Consider the following 24,248-nt stretch of genomic DNA (forward strand, 5'->3'; position numbering starts at 1 on the left):
ATATACCACAAATGAGCTAGTATTAGTGCCTGTGTCTGACTGAATCTTGATAAATTCCCACTTCATATTGGCGTAAGAACTCTTGGCGCAAACAAAAGGGCACTCAATAGTAGTTCTTTCCCATTGTATTATAATGTCATTAAGAAAAACTAAAACTCTGCCTTATGAAACTTTCTTAAAAAAGTTGAAAAATTTCCTAGTTAAAAAATTGGAGGGGGGGGGGCAAAAATCTGGGGGGATAGGGTATTGAGGACCCTTCTAGGTGAGATATGGATGACAATAAGTTCCCTCTAAAAAAATGCCATAGCAATTGATTCATTGGGGAACATAAGTTCACTGGTTTACATTTCTCAAGCTCATGTCATGAGAAAAAAAAGGTAGCAGATTTGTCGCTTTTTGACTTGTTAAAATTCATTTCGTTTTATAAAATGCGTCCAATTTACTTTACCCAAGCGCACGTCAAGACCATTTTCTTACAACTCAAGTAAAAAATTGATTCATATAATTGTCATGACCTGAATATTAAGCATTATAATAACTGGTCAGTCCTCTTATTCGGTGAAGGTCGAATAAAGGTTAATCATGTTCTGACAGCAATATCTAAGTCATTCACGATCTTTCGTTCTAACATGATTATACTAGTGATGTATACATGGGAATTAGAGACGCTATATTGGTGGAATGCATGATGTTAGCATGGAACTTAGAGAGGCAATACTGCTATGGATGCTTTTAAATACGATTCATATCAATTTAGGATTCAAAGTATATTGTATGCATCTTTTGACTTCTAAAAAGGAGTTTCAAAATCAAGAATTTAAACTGTGCGTTTCCGTTACTTTCCTAAAAGACTGGATAGGATGGCTGTATGAGAAAAAATAAGAAAAGAAAAAAAAGGATGAAAAACTAAGTAAACAAATAAAGACGTTTTTGGCAGGAGTTGCTGTCATAGCAAGTCCCTTGGGACCCTTTCTTTCTTTCTTTTCTTTTTACATTTGCCACTGACCGGTCTTCAGAGCATTAAGAAAGCTACCATTCAACGTTACTTTCAGAAATTTTGGGATGTACTTGTGCCATCCTCAAAAACATTTTTATATCCTCTGTATATATTGCAGTAAACTTGTAGTTCGTATTAATTTTTGAAATTGAAAAGACTAACAAATATCTAATCAATATTTTTTGAAAATGACGAAAGACTATTTTCTTGTTAATATGGCTGAAATTCCAAATAGAAGCCCTACTGTTAAAAATGTACAAAAGTAAGACTTCATTCCTGAGGCAAATTCTCACATAAAGACGACTCAAGTATAATCGATGGATTAGATTTTGTAAATTAAATATAATGAACGGCGTAAAATAACATTAAGCGAAGAAACAAATTTAACCTCTATTTCTTATCAAAGTTGCACTTATAATGCATATAAAAAAAAATATTAGTGGTGAATATTGCTCAAAACGTGATCAGAGGGTTCAAATATTATCATTCATTGGAGTTTGAAAAGGAGGTTCAAAGGACCTTCTCATAAAAAATAATATCCTGACAATAAAATCGTTACTTGTTGATGGGACAATAATCCCCGTAAAAGTCCATGACAATTATTTAAAAAAACTATTAAAAGTAAAACTATTAAAAAAGGCAAAAAGTCGGTAAACTTGAGCACCATTTTGGCACCAAAATCTCAAAAGTTGCTTAATAGCCTATCTATAACTTGCCAAAATTGGCCGCACAAAATTGCAATTTTTACGAGAAAGAGAAGGAAAAGGGGGAAGTCTCGAATATAATTTTCTGCAATATTTTCTTGATTGAAAGATTATATCTTATTAATTCAAGTCCGGGAGACCAAAAATGACATCAGAACTGGAATATTTCATCACTTAGTACCCTATTTCCACACAAGCAAGGTCAGAGGGGAATAAAAGTAAATTAAGATTCTGATTTTTCAATCCCATTGACCACGGTTACGGTGGAAATGGTGTACTAAGCGATGAAATTTTTGGATTCTAATGTCATTCCGGTCTCTCCAGACTCGAATTAATAGGTAACAACCTATCAATCCAGAAAATATAAAAAAAAAAATTAATTTGAGGACACCATCCTTGCCCTCTTTTTCCTGAAAAAGGGGTATTTCAGCAAGGCTGATTTTAATTGATTTTTGAAATGTTATTAAACGGATTTCTCTAAGCACTTTATGGCAATAAATGCTGGGCGAAAATGGCATTTTATTGGATTATAAGTGTCTTATTGTTATATGCTCACCGTCTTTTCGCAGAGTTGTAAGAAAAAATTTTTAGGTTGCATTGCAATACCTAAAAATTTTATTCAAATTGATGAGACATCTAGATACGCAAAACTTTACTTATAGAAATACTTGCAAAAATTAATTGACTAAAAATACTGTAAAGTTATATTAAGTGATCATAATTCCACGCACCAACAGGGATCGAACCTAAGCCCCAGTATTACTCAAGCTTGGCTCTAACCACTACGCTGTTGCGAGGTACTCCAATAGAGTATTTAAAGATTGAGTAAAATGGATCAGAAAGATAAGTAGCTCTGAGAGATCTGAGAGAAAATGACATCATACCCCATAGAGGTAACTGTCACCTCGACCGTTTTGTCACTCTGCATTTCCTAATTAAAAATAACCCAATGCTGCACAAGTATAGAATTGGGACAATTGAGAAAGAAACATGTTAGGAAAGCAATTCTTACTTCATAAGATGCAGAGAATTTGTAATAAACACATTTCGAAGGCATTCCCGCTACACTACAAATTTGTAGGTATTGCGAAGCTGATTGAAAAAAAAAGAATCACATAAACAACTACAGAAAAAGAGTTGCAACTTCAAACGATCTGGATGGTTGTTTGTAAAACGCAGAACACCTATAGTAAGTCCTTACGAAGAAAAACCAACACAAATCCTCTTTGACCTACTTACTTACTTGTACTTGCTGCAAGATCAGACGTAGACGCCTCATCTAAAATTTAGATAGGTGAATGCACAACTCAACCACTTAAACTTGTTCGAGCACTTGTCCAGACATTGTCTAGATCTTGTCTGAATTCTGGAAAAAATATTCCTAAAAATATTTGGACTTTGGGCATAGAGATATGTTGCAGTATCTTGAGAGGTCAGAACTATTTTTAGCGGATGAAACATTTAAGGTTTTATCCTGGCTTTTTTCCAGCTATTTACAAAACATGCAAAGGCTGGTGATTCATATCCTTCATGTGCTTATTATCTTTTGCCTGACAAGGCAGGAGACACATATCGAGGCATGCTACAAGCTCTTTGAGACTTTGTGCCAAGAGCCAATCCAACTAGAATTCTGACAAATTTTGAGAAAGCTGCTATAAATGTTTTTCGAGTTGTGTTTCCAAATTCTACGTTATTAGGATGTTTCTTTCACTTTTCATAGTCTATCGTAAGAAAAATTCGATCCAAGAGTTCGAAAATCACCCCGATTTTAATATCGTCGTCGAAAGTATCTCAACCTCGGCTTTTGTTCCATTACAAGAATCTGAAAGAGTGCTTGATAGACTCTTTGGTCATTTCCCCTAAGGTTATAATTATGATTCTCTTTTGAGTTAATTTCAATGATACCTACATACGTGGCATTCAATTGCCAAACCAGGGGTTGCATTGCCGAGATTGTTACCAGTCTTCTGGAACTACAGTGAAATCACGTTGAATTGCGTGGCGAAAACTACGAATGCCACGGAGGATTTTTATAATACCCTTTATGGTATGTTCATCTGCGCTCATCCAAGTCTTTGGATGCTCTTTGAGGGACCAGAGCGTGATGTGGCTGTTCAACGTCTGGTGGCATCACAAGTTGCTCAAGAGCAGGGTCAGAAATTTTCAAAATATAAAATTCTTGCGTAACAACTTTCAAGAAACGTTCAAGCTTCACGCTCTACCCTCAGAAAGAAAGCAAAATGGGATATCAGAAAGCAACTGCTCATATGCGAGGGTAAATAGATGTTCCCAATGTAGAAATACCCACAAATATGTGTTCTTCCATTAGCTCTTTAGAGGTCCCTCCCCCGAGATTAACATTGTTGAATTTAGAAATATATCACCCTTTTCTTCCAGTGTTGCTGTGTCCTCCTTGTGGCCAAAGCAAAGATTAAATACATTTGAAAGATAAAAACATCTACAGTTTTTATTGTTTTTATGAAAAAATAGTAGAAAATAAATACGAATCGCGCAAACACATTTTGCTCTCTGGAATCGAGTTTCTCTGTGTTTGAATCGCGTTTTGCTCTTCAGAAAAATGTCAGAGGTTTGTGGTGGTTGAGTTTTTTTTAATAAAGAACATGAGTCTAAAAATTGGAGATTTACAATCCGATTTCTTGGAAAACTAAGACATGCCGTCCGAGTAAAGGGTTAATTTGCATTCCATGGCCTAGCACGGCAAAATCGGCTGGTAGCATTAAAGGTCGCAACGCCCAGACTCAGAAATGCATAATAAAAATTATTTTTAGTTTCGAAATATTGGTCACACGCAGAAAAGTCTAGAATAGTCGCTGAATGTGTACATTTGAATTAGCTTTGACAACACTGGTACCCAAATTATATTATTTCTTTCCAGACGTGGAAAAAACTGTGTCTGAACATAATCATCGGCATTGCTTTTATTGCCACTCCTATTAGAAATTTATAATGCAAGTAATAATAGTATAAATAATTATATAACTGCAGCAATAACGATAGAACAAGCAAAAACGTAATTGAGCAATTTAGAGCGGTAGGATTGTTATTAGAATAAGAGTGCTACTGTCATTCTTAGTAATTGATGGACAATAATAATAGCACCGTTACAGTGGAGTAATAGTATCTGGGTTTCTTTTCCTTTCTTTTTTTTCGAACCGGGAATGAAAACTGGAAATTTGTCATGCCGTTCGAAAGTGAAAGAGACCAAGGGAAAAAAGTTGTTAGCGCTATTTTTTTTTATTTGCTAGGTTAAAGGGATATGGTTCATCCATATTGAACTAGGGATTCATAAGCCCCAAAGGACAGTTCTTCCCCTTTATGACCAATCGATACCGTAAACCAATTATAAATGGTTGAATCTAATCCAGAGTTGAGAAATATGTTCAAGATGATCAGCAAATCTGGATATTCCACAGATGAAGTATATGGTGCCTGACAAACTTAGGTTCAAAGCAGAATATATGGCCTTGACATTTTTGTTAGCCAGTGTTTTCTTTTGCTCAGGGTTGACTAACTTTAGAAAAAAGAAGGTGGAATAAGCTAAGGTATTATTTGGAGCTCTTTGTACGGTTTGATCAGATAAAAAGGTGGCGTAAGCTCTTTACAGGGTAAAAGAGGCCACCAAAATTGAACGTTTCTGTCAAGAATCCTTTGAATAGACTTATTCAAGCATCGGGGTCTCTAATCTGCAATCATACATAACAATCATACGTGCTACAACATCATAAATTATCTCATGTTTACCATTAAAATTTGCATTATGCGTCTTTATTGCCACAGTCCTGACATTCCTATAATGGGTTTTTAATACTGGTTGATCTTTTATCGATAAAGTAACAGATATAACATACTTTTTTCTACAATATAGCATTTGAATTGCTGATGCTGACAGAGTTATTAAATTGTCTCTAAGAAAATTCGAAATTCACCTAAACGATGAACCACAAAATTCCAGAATAATGAATTATTACGAAAAAAAACTTCTACTTTGAAGCAACGCAATAAAACTTCGGGAATGGACGAATGTCTTTGAAATGTTTTATAGGTGTCCAGTGAAAACAAGGTTTATGGAATCTTGCGTGAAAGAATCAAATCTTTTACAGTTTGTATCTTATGACGGCTTACGCGGCCTGTACAACAAACAGTTTGTATCATAAGCAATGCAATAGTGCTGCCTAAGTAAAAATCAAGTGCCGTCCATGTATTATTTAATTTTATTCATGTGTTTTTTCAACAGGCCATTTCGAGTGGAATGAGGTCTAAAATCCCCTAAACGCGAAACTTATCTGTATACTTCCCAATAAAAAATACTATGCTTCAACTCTGGGCAAATTTCACAACTTCCGAACCTTTTCCAGGGTCTGTGGGAAGTCATGTTATCCCCAAAAATATAGGTATTAGATTTGGTATTAGATAGGCATTAGAAAAAAAAACGATGAGGAACAAAATGGCTATCTAAAAATTTTTATCATATGACTTTACAGAAGAAAGGGGCGTGGGAGGAGGACTAGTTGCCCTCTAGTATTTCTGTTCCTACAGAAGGGTTCTCTCAAAACACTGGATATAACGATGTGATTTTCGTTTAAGATCCCGTGCATTTTAGGTAGTGTTTCTTCCTCTTTAGAAAATCAGGCAAATTTTCTCAGGCTCATAGCTTTTGGTTTTTAACAGTAAACCTAATGAATTCTATATACTTAGAATGAACACAAAAATTCAATTTTCTTGAAATATCTATTGATACCAAAATTCTGTTTTTTAGAGTTTCAGTTACTCTTCAGCCGAGTAGCTCTTTACTTATAGTTTGTTACCACAAACTGTTTGATAACAAACCTAAATTGTCTAGAATAAATTTGCTATATAAATTTGCTAGAATATATAGCCTTTAATTATATGCTAAACTTGGAATCTAATTTCAATCTACGTTCTATTCGGTGATTTGGGTTATTATGGTGGCTTTATTTCGATTTTTTTTTTGTTGATACTATGAAAAACTATTGCTGCATCCCGGATTCAATGAAAGTTAAAAACAGGAAAAAGCCTATGGCCTTTTCTTATTTAGAATAGTATGAGACAAAACTTAAAGAATAAGGCAGCTAACTTCTATTCAAAATATGAATTAATTATCTTAACTTTTAGTTACTAAGTGCCGTGGTTTGTCCTTTAATATGTTTCATCCGATGAAAATAGCATATAATATATTTTCAGTGTTTAAAGTTATACCCATAAAGTCATGCGTCGAGTTTTTAGAACCTAACAAAAACAAAACTAATTTTAAAATTTTCAGGTATTTGTCTAGTTTGAATTAAAAATTAAAATTATTGCTCAGACACCGTAAATGTTTTTGCAATTTACATAATAACCTTAGTGATCCTGAACTAACAACTAAAAAAAAAATAAAACTAATTTTGAAATTTCATTTTTGCTATGGAAATATAGCACAACGTTATAGAGATGCGGAGTTAAGCCAAAAAAAGTTTGGTTCCCGGAGACAATTATAACTTTGAACTGAAAGATGAAACATAATTATTTCATTGAATTACTCTAGTTTCAGTTTACCTATCATATTTTTTGTTGAAACCCTAAAAGAATTACTGCATTTTATAAAAAATAATACCAACATGCGTTTTACATTGTAAAAATACTATTTTGATCTTCATATGCAAGATGATGTTAACAACATTTGCTACTACACTGTTGTACAAAAATACAGCTTTTGTAAAAATATAATTCTATTTCGAAAAATATTTTTTTAATTGCAAAACGCACTAGATGTAACAATTGACATTCAAGTGAGCCATTGAACAGCTCTCAATGATTTTCCAGTGCCCTAATAGCTGCACCGAATAAAAAGAATTAAATAAAATAAAATAGGTGCCGTCGATGCAGACTGGATGCTCTGAGCCACTTTTTTTTTGTTTTTCAAGCCAATGAATTTTCCTCGTTATTCAAGCCAAGGGACAGTTGTGATTGTATCGTTTTTAATTTTGATATGATTGTTCATTTTTGTTCACTTTGGGTCTCAGTTTGTTGTTGATAGGGGGTTTCTGTTGGTAATAAACTTGAATAGCTATTTAACTCTATTTCTGCCTCTCTTTTGTTTAATGTTTCTCTTTACTTTTCCTTGAAAACCCTTTTTGAGGAAGGTTTTTTTAATTAATAGCATCAACAAAACACCGATTTTAACTCACTTCTTTCATCGATGCATTGCAATATTATAATGGAAAAGATTCTAACATAACGTGGGCTTCAAGTAGCCCTTAGAAACGTGAACCTTAAAACAGCAGGTCGAAAATAGGTTTTACAAAAGTGCTTAAAAACTATTTCAGATCTAAAAAAAAAATCAGAAAATAAAAGCACGAAATACTTGTTGAAAAAAACGAAAATAACGTGAAATCCGACTCTTTACAGCGTAGAAAGTGTTTTTGCCAAGTTAAGTACATTTTCTTGATTTGATAAAGAATTTGAATTAAAGCTCAAGGAGGAATCCTCAGGAGCTAATCCTCATCCCTTTCTTACTTGTAAATTTTGAACTGATTTCCCCTTTGACATATTTGGCATACCTTTTTGCAATAAATGGCTGCCAATTGAGGTAGGAAGGTCCAGAACTTAATTACATATTTTAACGACGTGTGATTATGAAATAAAAATCGTAACTTATACCTTTTATTACTTAATGACAATACGACGGATACCCTTTTTCTCAAAAATCACGTACACGAAGTGGTGCACACAAAGTGAGACTAAAGTGTGCAAGACATGGAGCAAGGGAACTCGGTGTGACGATTTTTGCATCGTTGGAGGAAATTTATCACGTTTTGTTGGCATGTGCCGAGCGTGGCAAGAAGGAGTAGCGGAATTGTTCTGAACAAGGCTAAACATAGTGGAACTCATCGATATGGCTCTACAGCATGACGCAAAGAGGTGTACTGTGAGGAAAGTGTTCAGAATACAATGCGAAGAGGTGTGGTGTAGCAGAACTGTCCTACGTTTGACAAGAATAGGCACTGCAAGGTGCTAGTATAACATTGTTGTAAACGAAACGGAGGAGGTGTTGCAAGAAAAGGACCAGTTGATCATTAAAGGAAATTGTCAATGAGAATTAAGTAATTGTTGTGTTAATTAATATTAATGCAGTTATCGATAGGAAGGAGTGAAATGACCATGAAATAGTTTCATTAACAAGACTTGAGTACCAAGGAAATCAAAATAGAACATTTTTCCCCCTGGACATATATTAGATCCATTCATACCTTTAAAGCGCGATTTTCTAAGAATTTTCTTAGGGTTGCTTCAAATTATGAAATTTTACTGCGGATCATATTTTCTTCAGTGTTTCCACGTTAAACTCTTGAAATGAATCCGCAAAACTAGTTCAATTTGTCAACGCTCATCGTCCATAAAAATTAAAACGATAACAGTTTGTTTATTCCTGAAGACAAGTAAACCTTCAAGGGAAAGCAACACCTTCTTTAGCTGTTTTATGCCCTATGCTCTTAGCTTGTTCATAAAGATTTTTACATATATTTCTTTTTTTTAATTTGGCACTCGCTACTACGGGGAAAATCAGGAATTCCCGATTGTCCCAATTTTAAAGTCCATATATTTGCGACATTTTCCATTTAACCAGTTTAAACAACATGATTGGATTTTCACTGCCCTTGGTACTTCAATGGTCACCGAGTAACCATAGCCAAACATAATCATAACAAAACAAACTATCGGTAGAAAAATAAGGAATTGAAATTTACAGGAGGTTCAAAATGATTAATGATAGCTGGCGGTATACAATTGGTTGTATACACACGCGCACGCTTGAATTCTGGTTTTTAACCTCTATAAAGATTTTAACAGATCAGGGTAACGAACTATAAATAAGTAGCTACTCGTGCTAATACTAACGAAAACTATAATTAAATGGAATTTTTTAGAAAAATTTGTTTGGATAGCACAATTTCTTAGAAAGGAGGAGAAATATTTTTCCATCAAAAGATCATAAAAAAAAACAATTACATGAGAATTAACCGAGTGGATAAAGACATTTTCATTCAAAACAACTTCTATTGCCTCCGATAAAACGGAGAATCATAGTTACTATTTGCATTCTTGATTAAACAGTTCGTGGTAACGAACTGTAAGTAAGGGGTGCCTCGGCTCAATAGTAACTGAAAGTCTAAAAAACAGATTTTGATGTCAATGGATACATCAAAAGAATTGGCGTATTACCCTGATTCCAAATATATAAGATTCATCAAGTTTAGTGTTAACCATCGAAAGCTAATAGCTGTGAAAATTTGCCTGATTTTCGTAAAAGGGGAGAACCCGCCTTTAAGTCAAGAAATCTCAATGAAAATCACATCATCGGATTCAGCAAATCAGAAAACCCTACTATAGAAGTTTAAAGCTCATGTATTCAACATGTGGAATTCTACATTTCTTGCCAGAAGAAATATCATGGATGCGTGATCATTTATTATTTTTTGTTTGTCTAATTGATTTTCCCAGGGGGGATATTATTGAACTAATGGTCCTAGAGGATCAGGAGAGGGTACACTCGAACGGAAATTAAAAGGTCTAGCGCGCTTCTAAGTGACTGAAAGATTGGAGGGTAACTAGCTCCCCCCCCCCCTTGTACCGCCCTTTTTTATTCAAAGTCGTCAGATCAAAATTTTGAGATAGCCATTTTGGTAGAGATAGTTAAAGAGTCCAATAACTATGCCTTTAGACGTAACATAAGCCCCGAAATTCTGTCGGGACAGGCCTAAAAGCTGTGGAATTTACCCATTGTTTGCGTATAGTATTTTACTATTGGGAGATATGCAGACATTTCTTTTGGGTGGAGGGGTGGGGAATTTTGTGCTTCAGGTGGGTTTCTATGAGGCAAATTTACCATGGGGAAGAAAATTTTCGGGGTGAATTTTCCAGGAGAAATTTTCCAGTGGGGGGTTTTGACAGAACTCCTGTACGAAACTCTTTTTATTTGTGGTATTTTCTCTTTGTCGGCTCAAATTTGCATGCGGAGGTGTCCTGGGTGGAACTGCCCTGCGTAAATTTTCAGCGGATTTAGATTTCCAGGAAAAAGTTTCCACTGAGGGGGGATTTCCCGAGTAGTCGGAAAACGACCAGATATTTAAGACTTTTTTGAATGAAAGTATGCCAAGGAGAAATTTTCAGGCTGAATTGTCCGCAATAAATTTTACGTAGAAGGGGGGATACGAATTTTTGCGAGGATGGAACTGTACGGAGGAAATTTTACGAGGGAGGTGTATCTTATATATAGCGTTGACATAAATAGGGTTTGGGCTAAACAGGTGCTGAATTAAGCTGTGGTGGATTTGTAGGCGGTTTAGCGAAATGGGATTGGTTTAAACGAGGTATAGTTGAACGAATGTTCAATTAATATTGAAGGGGTTGTTCAGTTAATGGGGCTGAGTTAAACGAAGGTTTAGTTTCAAAGGTACCACTGGATCTAAACAGGACTGTCACAAGTATTGAAGTAATTTTTATATTTTACGTACACAGTGTAGGAAGATCGAATTGAAACTTGACACTGAGCATCGAGATTATTACATTGGGAAAAATAACATAATCAGTCCATTCCAGATAACGTTTGTCTAGATGAGTGGTTCTCAACCGGGGTCTACATGGTCCCTAGGGGTCCATGTAATATTTCCGGGGGTCCACAGGCGAAACACAACAAATTGGGGGTCCACAATGATATTTTGGGGGTCCATGAATAAAACCAACTCAGAACACTCTTTATTTTTAAGAATTCAATTTCTACTGTAATTTACATTATTTTGAATCGGTTTAGTGACCTACTCGGAATAGATATACCGATTTGGGTTTCAATTCCTTTCGAAATTAATGTTGCCGAAATAGAATTATCTTTGCAAGAGCCCCTCATCGAATTACAAAGTGATAAAATAATGCGTGGAAAATTCAAAGATGGAAAGTACAATATATGGAAAACAAATGATGTTGCTACAAAGTACCCTTTGTTCTGGGATAAAGCGCAGTTCTACGTTATTGCTTTTCCTACATCTTATCTTGTTGAAGCGGGATTTAGTCGTGTTTCTCAAATTTTATCAAAAGCTTGCAATAGACTTGACATTGTGAAAAGGGGTGATCTTCGACTATCATTAACATCGATAGAACCAAATATAAAGAAACTTGTCGAGAAGGATCAACCACAGGGATCTCATTGAATAAGCCTTTTTCTTTTTTTAATCACACACTTAATTTCAACTGCTTTTTTTATCCAGTTTACATAAATAATGTTGGAGTGAATTAAACTTCCTGAAGAGCTTTACTCTCCATGAGCTTTAGTTGCTTGCCAATCGAAGAAACTTGTAGAAACTTGCAATATTGTAGTTACTATCACAATGATAGTAATAATAATAATAATTATTATTATTATATTAGAATATTTTATTTGTATTAAATTAGTTTTCATTTAAAAATAAAGCTTAATTGTATGCTATTTGTTTGATAATTAAAACCTAAAAATTTATATTAGTGAAGAATAAAAAATTGTTCTTATGTCCAATAGCTATGAAGGGGTCCATCAAGATAAGAAGAAGGGAAAAGGGGTCCATGGGGAAAAAAAGGTTGAGAACCACTGGTCTAGATGGTCATCCGGTGCTACTGTCGCCAAGCATCACTTACCTGGGACTTTCTATTGAGAGTGACCTGAGACATACTCGGTGGCTTTTTTTAGAATTTGTAAGCTCAAAGCTTCATAAGACATATGGTGTGTTTGTTCCTATTTATTTGAAAATGAAAACATTTTTCGAGGAATTATCTAGATTCATTTGTGTTATGGTAGATTCAAACCCTAAATATATTGCAATTTATAAATCAAGATCTACAACCGATTGCCCTTATAAATTTAAGAAGTGTCTCAACTAACAAAATCCTCTTTGGGTCCATAAACAAAACTGTAAATACTATATCATAATTTAGTTTATCTAGCTTCTACATTTTATCTTGTGATCTTCATTGTTTATAGACGGTTTTAAGTTCTCACTCAAGATCACGGCTATTTTCCCCAATATTTCTCCGGTTTCGACTTCTAATTCTTGTATGTCATGTAAAAAAGGAAGAAAGTGACAATACATTTTCTGGTACCCTGCAGTTTTTTTTTGCTTCTCCGATCCGTTAGGTAATAACTACGGTTACAATTAGCCACAGATTCCTCTATATTGATTTCTTTTAATGACTGGTTGAAGGCTTAAAACCAAATAAACTTTTTATGACGTTAGAATCACGCCAAAGGTAGACAGGCAATAGGAGGCTGTTATTTATCACCATCAAGGGATTACTGAGTCCCATCGTTTGACTAGTTGTTATGATAATGCAAAAACAAAAGATCGTAAATCTCTTTCAGCTAGATGAATTATCAAAGAGGCAAGATGAAAGATCTGAAAAAATCAACTAAAGCTACATAATGTAGATCAAGCTAACATATATTTCTCTTTAGTTCTTGACGACGAGTTTGCTGCTACATAATACAGGCATGGAACTTAGGGAGAGCTCTTTAAAGGATGAAAGTGACAACACGGGTACCACCTGGATTTAACCCCCCCCCCCAACTAAAAGTAGAGGATTGGCGATATGATATAGATAAATGGCTAAAAAAGAGCTTGCTCTGACCATCTCTCTTTAACTCTTTTTTTTATCAATAAGTGTGGCCCTGTTTTTATCTTTAACAGAGACAGGCCCAGATTCACTACTCTCTCTCAATTTATGAACACGCTAGTACAATATTTTAGTTTATTATGCCGGAAAGTCCAGCTCCCTCAAGGTGATTTCAGGCCCCATCCCCTCTCCCCACTCTGCACACACCGACACTTTTTCATAACAGGTGATTGAAAATTTGAAAAAAGATTAATACTTCTATTAAACTGACATTGTGTTTCAGGAGTCGTTCTTAAGGAATTAGGACAAAAAGTCAAAACTTTAGCATAAAGAGCAATAAGCCTCTTTCATATACGGATTAATTACTCCGTATATGAGAGGGGCAGTTCCTCCCTCTATGCCCCACTCTTTACGCTAAAGTTTGACTCTTTCTCTCAACTCTACTATTTAAAACAATAAAAAACTTTAGCGTAAAGAGCTGGGCGTTGAGGGGGAACAGCCCCTTTCATATACGGAGTAATTTCTGTTCGTTTTAAGTTTTAATATCACTCCTTACTTTCAGTTAAAAAACTATTTTTTTTATTTAATGTCTGAACGTTTTTGAATTAATGCGTGTTTTGATTTTGGCTCTCCACACATGAATAATTAAAACAAAATTTGCATATTAATTTATTTTTATGGTTAAATAGTTTTTTAATAGTTTTGGTCGGACTATTTTGATAAAAAAAGGAGCGAGGGAGTAGGCCTAGTTCCCCTCCAATTTTTTGGTTATTTAAAAAGGCAACTAGAACATTTAATTTCTTATAAATGTTTTTATTAGTAAAAATATACGTAACTTGCGAATTAACTTACGTAACGAACTTCTAAATTTGTATGTTTTTATTTCATATTTGAAGAGGTTCACCCTCTTGTTAATACCTCGCTCTTTAAAAAAGCTTAAATTTTGTCCTAATTCCTTAAGAATGACCCCTGACTCACAAAGGCCGTAGAAGAAATAGTTGAAATTAATAAAATTACGTTATCGTAAAGAGCGAGGTGTTAGTAGGAGGTGAACCCCTCATATGTTAATGCAATTATAATTTCTGCTCAATTTAAGTTTTATTGCTGCTCCTTACTTTCAGTTGAAAAAACTTTTCATATTTACTTTTTCATTGTTCTTTGAGAAAAATGATAAAAAATCCTGCGCCCCCTTCATGGAAATTTTATTCCCCCATTACAAATTTCTCCCTGGAAAGTTCCCCCTGCATAACCCCGTACCCTCAACCCCTTCTCCACAACCGAAAAAATCCCCTGAAAGCGTCTGTACACTTCCCAATAACCATTACTATATGTTAACACTGGTCAAAGTTTGTAACTTGCAGCCCCTCCCACGGGTACTGTTGGGGAGTAAGTCGTCTCCAAAGACATAGTTATTAGGTTTTTTGACTATGCTGAATAGAATGGCTATCTCAGATTTTGATCCGGTTACTTTGGGAAAAAACATGAGTCTAGGTACCCTCCAATTTTTTCGGTCACTTAAAAAGGGCACTAGAACTTTTAATTTTTGTTAGAATGAGCCATCTCATGACATTCTAGGACTACTGGGTCGATACGATCACCCCTGGAGAAAAAACAACAAAAAAACAACAAAAAACAAACAAATAAACACGCATCCGTGATCTGTCTTGTGGCAAAAAATGCAAAATTCTACATTTTTGTAGATTGGAGCTTGAAACTTCTACTATAGGGTTTACTGATACGCTGAATCTTATGGTGTGATTTCAGTTAAGATTCTATCACATTTAAGGGGTTTTCCCCCTATTTTCTAAAATAAGGCAAATTTTCTCAGGCTCGTAACTTTTGATGGGTAATTCTAAACTTAATGAAACTTATTAATTTACAAATCAGCATTAAAATGCGATTCTTTTGATGTAACTATTGTTATAAAAATTCCGTTTTTCAGAGTTTCGGTTACAATTGAGCCGGGTCTCTCCTTACTACAGTTCGTTACCACGAACTGTTTAGACTATAAGCATTAGAGCCGTTTAATTGGAATAAAAAGCTTTACAAAATCAACGGAGACGTTAGTTTAATGAGCACGAGATTTAGGAGGTCACTCATATAGGCCTATGGACTAATTTTTGTCTTTTTTAAGGTTGATCTGTGCTTTAAGTTGAAAAAAACTTTTTTTTTTTTTAGTTTTTTTTAGATTTTAGTTTCTGACTATTAATCAAATTATGCCGGAAAGTCCAGCTCCCTCAAGGTGATTTCAGGTGCCATCCCCTCTCTCCACTCCGTACCAACCGACATTTTTTCAGAACAGGTGATTCAAAATTTGAAAAAAAGCTTAATACTCTTATTAAACTGCCATTGTGTTTCAGGAGTTGTTCTTAAGGAGTTAGGACAAAAGTTAAAACTTTAGCATAAAGAGCAAGGTCTTGAGAGGGGGCGACCCCTTTTATATACGTAATAATTTCTGTCCTTTTAAGTTTTGGTGTTGCTCCTTACTTTCGGTTGAAGAAACTTTGTTTCAATTTAATTTCTGATCGCTTCTAAATAAACACCGGGAAATTGGGCTCACCCCCTCCATTAAAATTTTCTCAAATTTCCTTTGCCCCAGAAGAAAATTCCACCATGGAAAACTTTTTCCAAACCCCCCCCCCCACCCTCCCTCCAGGGAAAAGTCTTGAATTTCTGACTGTTTTTAAAATCATGCCGGTAATCCCTTCTCTTAGAAAAGCGACCCCTTTCATATACGTATAATTTCTGTCCTTTTAAGTTTTGGTGTTGCTCTTACTTTCGGTTGAAGAAACTTTTTTTCAATTTAATTTCTGATCGCTTCTAAATAACACCGGGAAATTGGGCTCACCCCATCCATTAAAAATTTCTTAAATTTCCTTTGCCCCAGAAGAAAATTCCACCATGGAAAGCTTTTTCACCCCCCCCCCCTCCAGGAAAAAAAGTCTCGAATTTTTGACTGTTTTTAAAATCATGCCGGTAATCCCTTCTTTTGAAAAAGCGACCCCTTTCATATACGTAATAATTTCTGTCCTTTTAAGTTTTGGTGTTGCTCCTTACTTTCGGTTCAAGAAACTTTTTTAAAATTTAATTTCTGATCGCTTCTAAATAACACCGGGAAATTGGGCTCACCCCCTCCATTAAAAAATTCTTAATTTTCCTTTGCCCCAGAAGAAAATTCCACCATGGAAAGCTGTTTCACGAACCCCCCCCCCCTCCCTCCAGGGAAAATGTCTCGAATTTCTGACTATTTTTAAAATCAAGCCGGTAATCCCTTCTCTTGGAAAAGCATCCTAGCAAAAAGGCAGTAGAAAGGTGTTTTCCAGCAAAGGTTTTTATGGCACTTGGTATTAACCAAGTGACATATAGCAGTCGCCAATTCTGTCGGTCTGTCTGTCGGTCTGTCTGTCGGTCTGTCTGTCGGTCTGTCGGTCTGTCTGTCGGTCTGTCTGTCGGTCCCGGTTTTGCTACTTTAGGCACTTCCAGGTAAGCTAGGACGATGAAATTTGGCAAGCGTATCAGGGACCGGACCAGATTAAATTAGAAATAGTCGTTTCCCGATTTGACCATCTGGGGGGGAGTGGGGGCCCGGTTAATTCGCAAAAATAGAAAAAAATGAAGTATTTTTAACTTATCAGCGGGTATTTGGATCTTAATGAAATTTGATGTTTGGAATGATATTGTGTCTTAGAGCTCTTATTTTTAATCCCGACCGGATCTGATGACATTGGGGGGAGTTGGAGGGGGAAAACCTAAAGTCCCGGTTTTGCTACTTTAGGCACTTCCAGGTAAGCTAGGACAATGGAATTTGGCAAGCGTATCAGGGACCGGACCAGATTAAATTAGAAATAGTCGTTTTCCCGATTTGATCATCTGGGGGGGGGGGGGAGAAGGGGCCGGTTAATTCGGAAAAATAGAAAAAATGAAGTATTTTTAACTTATGAGCGGGTGATTGGATCTTAATGAAATTTGATGTTTGGAATGATATTGTGTCTCAGAGCTCTTATTTTAAATCCCGACTGGGTCTGATGACATTGGGGGGAGTTGGAGGGGGGAAACCTAAAATCTTGGAAAACACTTAGAGTAGAGGGATCGGGATGAAACTTGATGGGAAAAATAAGCGCAAGTCCCAGATACATGATTGACATAATCGGAACTTATTTGCTCTCTTTGGGGTAGTTGGGAGGGGGAGTAAGTCTTAAAAATTAGAAAAATGAGGTATTTTCAACTTACGAACGGGTGATCGGATCTCAATGAAATTTGATGTTTAGAAGGATATCGTGTCTTAGAGCTCTTATTTTAAATCCCGACCGGATCTGGTGATGGGGGCGGGGAGTTGGGAGGGGGAAACCTAAAACTTGGAAAACACTTAGAGTGGAGGGATCGGGATGAAACATGGTGGGAAAAATAAACACAAGTCTTAGATAGATGATTGACATAAACGGAACGGATCCGCTCTCTTTTGGGTAGTTGGGGGGGGGGGGGGGGGGTTAATTCTGAAAAATTAGAAAAAATGAGGTATTTTTAACTTACGAATGGGTGATTGGATCTCCATGAAATTTGATTTTTAGAAGGATATCGTGGCTCAAAGCTCTTATTTTAAATCCTGAACGGATCTGGTGACATTGGGAGAAGTTTGGGGTGGGGAGACCTAAAATGATGGGAAACCCTTAGATTGGAAGGATTGGGATGAAACTTGGTTGGAAAAATAAGCAAAAGTCTTGCATACGTAATTTACATAATTGGAACGGATCCGCTCAATTGCGGGGGGGGGGGGGGGGTAATTCTGAAAAATAAGAAAAATAACGTATTTTTAACTTACGAATGAGTGATCGGATCTTCATGAAACTTCATATTTAGAAGGACATCGTAACTCTGATATCTTATTTTAAATCTCAACCGGATCAAACGTAATTGGGGGGGGTCAGTTGGGGGGACCGGAAATCTTAGAAAATACTTAAAGCGGTGAGATCAGGATGAAACTGGATGGGAAGAATAGAAACCTGTCTAAGATACGTGACTGACATAACTGGACCGGATCTGCTCTCTTTGGTGGAATTGGGAGGGGGGAGGTAATTTTGAAAATTGAGGTATTTGTAACTTACGAAAGGGTGACCAGATCTTAATGAAATTTGATATTTAGAAGGATCTTGTGCTATAAAGTTTAACTTTAGGTTCTGACCTTCTCACAAGTGCCAAATGAGCTCTTGGCTCTTGGCTCTTCCGACCTCGTCCAAATGAGCTCTTGGCTCTTCCGACCTCGTACCATATGAGCTCTCGGCTCTTCCGACCTCGTCACAAGTGCCATATGAGCTCTTAGCTCTTGTTTACGAGGGAGGGGTACAAAAGAAACTTCAAAAAACGCACCAAAAATGTGAGATTGATATTCACTCCCTTACGATTTCTGGGAATATTTCTGGTCTAAGCTGTTAATATGAAAGTATTAGATAAAAAAAAGTTTTTTTTTAACTGAAAGTGAGGAGCGACATTAAAACTTAAATGAACAGAAATTATTCTGTATATGAAAGGGACTGTCCTCTCCTCAACGCTCCACTCTTTACGCTAAAATTTGACTCTTTCTCACAACTCAACTCTTTAAAACAATAAAAAATTTTGCGTAAAAAACGGGGGTGTTGAGGAGGGAACAGTCCCTTTCATATGGAATAATTTCTGTTCGTTTTAAGTTTTAATGTCACTCCTTACTTTCACTTAAAAAACTTGTTTTTTTTATTTAATTTCTGATCGTTTTAATAAATGCAATTTTTGAATTTGGCTCACCGTCCATGAAAGATTTAAACAAAATGTGTACTTTAATTTTACTGTTTTTGACTAATAACCTAATAACCTAAGTTTTTTTAATACCCTAAGTTTTATTTTTGTTACAGTTGTTAAAAAAAATGACTCCGAAACACAAAGGCTGTTGAATTAGAATAATAACTTATTTTAATAGTTAGAAAAAAACTCTAGCGTAAGAGCAAGCTATTGAGGAGAGGCAGCCCCCCTCATATACGTAATATTTTTTCTTCGTCTTAAGTTTTAATGTTGCAGCTTACTTTCTAATTGCTTTATTAATTGCTGATTGCTAATTATTTTCTAAATAATTTCGGAAAACCCACCTCCTTTTCCATGGAAATATTCCCTTCTCCATGAGAAATTTCTCCATTAAAAGATGCTCCCACGTAACTTGAATTGGCGATATTTACGGAATTGATTTTGTAAGGCATAGTAACAGAACAGCCAAAGAGGTCGAAACTATTCTCAAATGACCGAAATGAATGAAAGAAAAGATCTTTAAAAGAAATACGTAATAATTGATGGTCGTTTTAAGTTTTAATGTTATTCCTTACTTCCAGTTGGAAAAACTTGTTTTTTTTATTATTTAATAACAACCACAAGCCGACGACACACAATATCTTTGGTTTATTATCGCATAAAAATCATAGTTATGAAGCTGCTGAAGATAAAATTAAATGCTAAGATTGGGCGGAAAATTAAAAAGATAAGTTGTTGGTTATATCGGCCATTATTTAACAAACTTTAGCGTAAAGAGCGAGGTATTGACAAGGGGGCAAACTTCCTCATATACGTATCATGAGGGGTTCGTTCCCTCGTCAATGCCTCGCTCTTTACGCTAAAGTTTGAATTTTATTCCAATTGTTTAAGAATAATCCATGAATCACAAAGGCCGTTTAATTAGAATATATAGCTCTTGTAATAGCGCTAATTATTGAAATTACAAAAAATACTTTAGTGTAAAGAGCGGGTACTTTTAAGGGGACGAGACCCCTCCCCCCCATATACGTAATAATTTCTGTTAGTTTTATGTTTTAATGCTACTCCTCACATTCAGTTGAAAAAAACATTGTTTTTTTCTCCGGCTGGGAAATCCGGGCGACAAAATTCATGGAAATTCTCTTCCCCCATGAAGAATTCCTCCGTGGTAAGATCCTCCCGTGTAACCCAATTCACCTGACCCCACCCCCATCAGAAGAAATCCCCCTGGAAACGTCTGTATACTTACCAATAACCAATACTATATGTAAACAATGGGTAAAGTTCATAACTTACAGCCTTTCCTCAGGGACTGTGGGGGATTAAGCCATCCTCAAAGACATAGTAGTTAGATATTTAGATTATGCTGAACAAAATGGATATCTCAAAATTTTTAGCCGGTAGCCTACCTTTAGAAAAAACAAGCGTGTGTGTGGGGGGGGGCTTAGTTGCTCTCAAATTTTTGTGATCACTTAAAAAGAACACTAGAACTTTTAATTTTCGTTCGAATGAGCCCTTTTCCGATATTCTACCACCACTGGGTCGATACGATCACCCCTGGGAAAATATAAACCCACATCCGTGTTTTTTTTCTGACAAAAAATATAACATGTAGATAGGGTGTTGAAACTTGTAAAGTAGGGTTCTCTTTTACGCTGAGTCTGACGGTGTGATTTTCATTAAGGTTCTATGATCTTTAGGGGGTGTTTTTCCTTTTTGTTCGAAAGTAAGGCAATTCTTCTCAGGCTCGTGAACTTTTAATAGATAGGACTAAACTCAATGAAACTTACATATTTAAAATCAGCATAAAAACCAATTCTTTTGATGTATCTAATGGTATTAAAGTTCGGCTTTTAAAAATTCGGGTACTATTGAGCCAGGTCGCTCCTTATTTACAGTTCGTAACCACGAAATGTTTGAAAGAATAACACTAAACCCCAAAATAAGCAGAATTTATTCCGTAGAAGAAGAGGACTGTCCCTTCTTCATCCACACCTCCACCTCAAGGTCGTAGAAACTTTAGAGTCTGCTCGTTGGGTCAGAAACTGAGAGTTCTAGTCCTTTGCGTGGGGGGTGGAATTTTCAGGGGGGATCCATGGAGGGCTATTTTTAGGGGTATTTTCAGTGAGGGGTATTTTCTGCAGGGATATTTTCTGCAGGGGGTGGGTTTTTTAAAGGGGGATTAATGCCGGCCACTGAAAAAGGACAAAAAAAGATAAAAAGACAGGACACTAATTTTGTTAATAAAAATACGCGTCAAACGAGGCATGTTCAATGCCGATAAAAACCAGAAAAGAACAGAATATAGCCTGTGTTAGGCTAGACTCTTATTGCCTGGATTTGGTTGGCGTAGCTTAAATACATTAGGTTCGCTTTTTTTGTGCGGGAGGGGAGTGTCAATTGTTCTTGGTTTCCCTTTTAAAAATGTTGTTTATCTTATCTATTTAGTCTAGTTTTCTTATTTTTTGCATTATTTTTGCATTGTTCCATTCTTTTTGCATTGTTCCATTCTTCTGGTTTGGCATTGCTTTTGTTTTTATTCTTTTGTTGTATAATTTTAAACGAATAAATAAATCTTAAATCGAGTACAGCTTAAATTGAATATTCAAATTAAGCTTAAAACGAACACAAATATTTTACTATTGTAGAATAAATGAAACCCAAAACGAACAGAAATTAAATAAACAATCGTAACAAACAAACATACAACATGTACTAATATAAATGAATAAATAAAGCTTAAAATGAATAAAACTTTAACAAAATATGCGAATCAAGATTGAAACGAACAAAAATCCATTCAAAGAAGAGTATGGGTACTGCCTCCTTCCCTAACTGTAAAAGTCCCAAACCTACTACGTCATTGGCGCTTTACTCAAAATTCATAACTACTTTCCTAAGTTTAAAAACCATAAGCCTACTGCGTCATTGGCGCTTCACTGAAAGCGAACTATATCTATCTATATATATAAAAATAAGTTGTCTGTGTGTGTGTGGGTCTGTCTGTCGGGTGACGTCATGTTTGTGTGTCGACTGACGTCATGTTTTCAACTGACGAAATTACAGACCGGGACATCGGGACAAAAATGACGACCGGGACACCTAGGGGCACATAGAGAATATAAATGAAGACACTCAAAGAGAAAGCGACCGGGACAAAAGGAATGTTCGATTAGCAATCACCATCAACAAAGCACCGGGACACAAATGACGACCGGGACACAGGGAGTATAAATGACGACCAGGACATAAGTAAAAAAAAACTAAAAAAACTAAAAAAAGGTAAAAACTACAAAAAAACTAAAAAGAAAAAAAAAACTAAAAACTAATAAAAAAAACTAAAAAAGCTAAAAAACTGAAAAAAGAAAAAAAATAAAAAAGGAAAAAATGAAAAATAAAGGAGAAAAACAAAACTAAAAAAACGAATGTATATACAGACCGGGACACCGGGATACAAATGACGACCGGGACACAGGGAATATAAATGACGACCGGGACACAGGGACACAACTACAACGGGGACGCCGGGGGGCAAAGGGGGATATAAATGACGACGGCGACACAGGGAATGGTCGATTAGCAATCACCATCAACAAAGCTCAAGGGCAATCATTAGAATCATGAGGTATATATCTGAATACGGATTGTTTTCCCATGGACCATTATATGCTGCATGTTCAAGAGTTGGTAAACCTGACAATCTATTTATATGCACAGAAAATGGGACAGCAAAGAATGTTGTATATTCGCAAGTTTTACGTAGTTAAAAACATATATATATATATATATATATATATATATATATATATATATATATATATATATATATATATATATATATATATATATATATATATATATTATATATATATATATATATATATATATATATATATATATATATATATATATATATATATATATATATATATATATATACATATATATATATATATATATATATATATATATATATATATATATATATATATATATATATATATATATATATATATATATATATATATATATATATATATATATATATATATATATATGTATATATATATATATATATATATATATATATATATATGTATATATATATATATATATATATATATATATATATATATATATGTATATATATATATATATATATATATATATATATATATATATATATATATATATATATATATATATATATATATATATATATATATATATATATATATATATATATATATATATATATATATGTATGTATATATATATATATATATATATATATATATATATATATATATATATATATATATATATATATATATATATATATATATATATATATATATATATGTATATATATATATATATATATATATATATATATATATATATATATATATATATATATATATATATATGTGTGTGTATATATATATATATATATATATATATATATATATATATATATATATATATATATATATATATATATATATTCACAGGTGGGACATAGGGACACAACTACAATGGCCCGTAACGACTTACACGCGCGGGGGGGCTTGGGGGGGGGCGCGAAGCGCCCCCACCAACTAGGTGTTGGGGTGGCGCGAAGCGCCACCCCAACAGCTAGTTATATATATTTTCTTTTCCAGTTATACAGCATGAAAATGCAAATACTTAATACATTATTCAAACTTTGCTTATTCAATGTTATTTAAAATAAGTTTAAAAACCTAAGTTTTAAATCTAAAAGCCTTAGTTTTGAACCTAAGTTTAGAAACCATAAGCCTACTGCGTCATTGGCGCTTCACTGAAAGCGCATTATTTTACAAATATTTTCTTTTCCAGTTATTACAGCATGAAAATGAAAATACTTATTAGACTATTCAAACTTTGCTTATTCAATTTTATTTATTATAATCATAATTTTACTTTTTGATTTTTTTTTATTCAATTAGAATTAAGCCTTTCACCTCCTTATAGTATATTAAACCATAAATGCATATTAAATGCCTTCAATACCTCGTGGCAATTAAAGTTGTGCTATAAAAATATCAAGTTCACATGCCTACTGGTAGAGAAATTTTAGTCCACTACTCCACTGCGCGTGT

General features: G+C 34.7%; 1 protein-coding gene across 9 annotated transcripts in view; it reads right to left on the minus strand.

Moving 5' to 3' along the window:
* LOC136033020 (uncharacterized) overlaps positions 1 to 24,248 on the minus strand; it is a 408,980-nt gene that overhangs the window by 376,071 nt on the left and 8,661 nt on the right. For 3 of the 9 annotated variants that reach the window (XM_065713565.1, XM_065713561.1, XM_065713563.1), the window contains one exon: positions 2,945 to 3,067. The exons of the other annotated variants lie outside the window; for them this stretch is intronic. The gene's annotated coding sequence lies outside the window, so the exon portion shown is untranslated. The remainder of the gene's footprint in view (positions 1 to 2,944; positions 3,068 to 24,248) is intronic. 9 annotated transcript variants of the gene reach the window in all.

The sequence above is a fragment of the Artemia franciscana genome, chromosome 11, assembly GCF_032884065.1.
Source record: "Artemia franciscana chromosome 11, ASM3288406v1, whole genome shotgun sequence".
In the NCBI taxonomy this organism is placed as follows: domain Eukaryota; kingdom Metazoa; phylum Arthropoda; class Branchiopoda; order Anostraca; family Artemiidae; genus Artemia; species Artemia franciscana.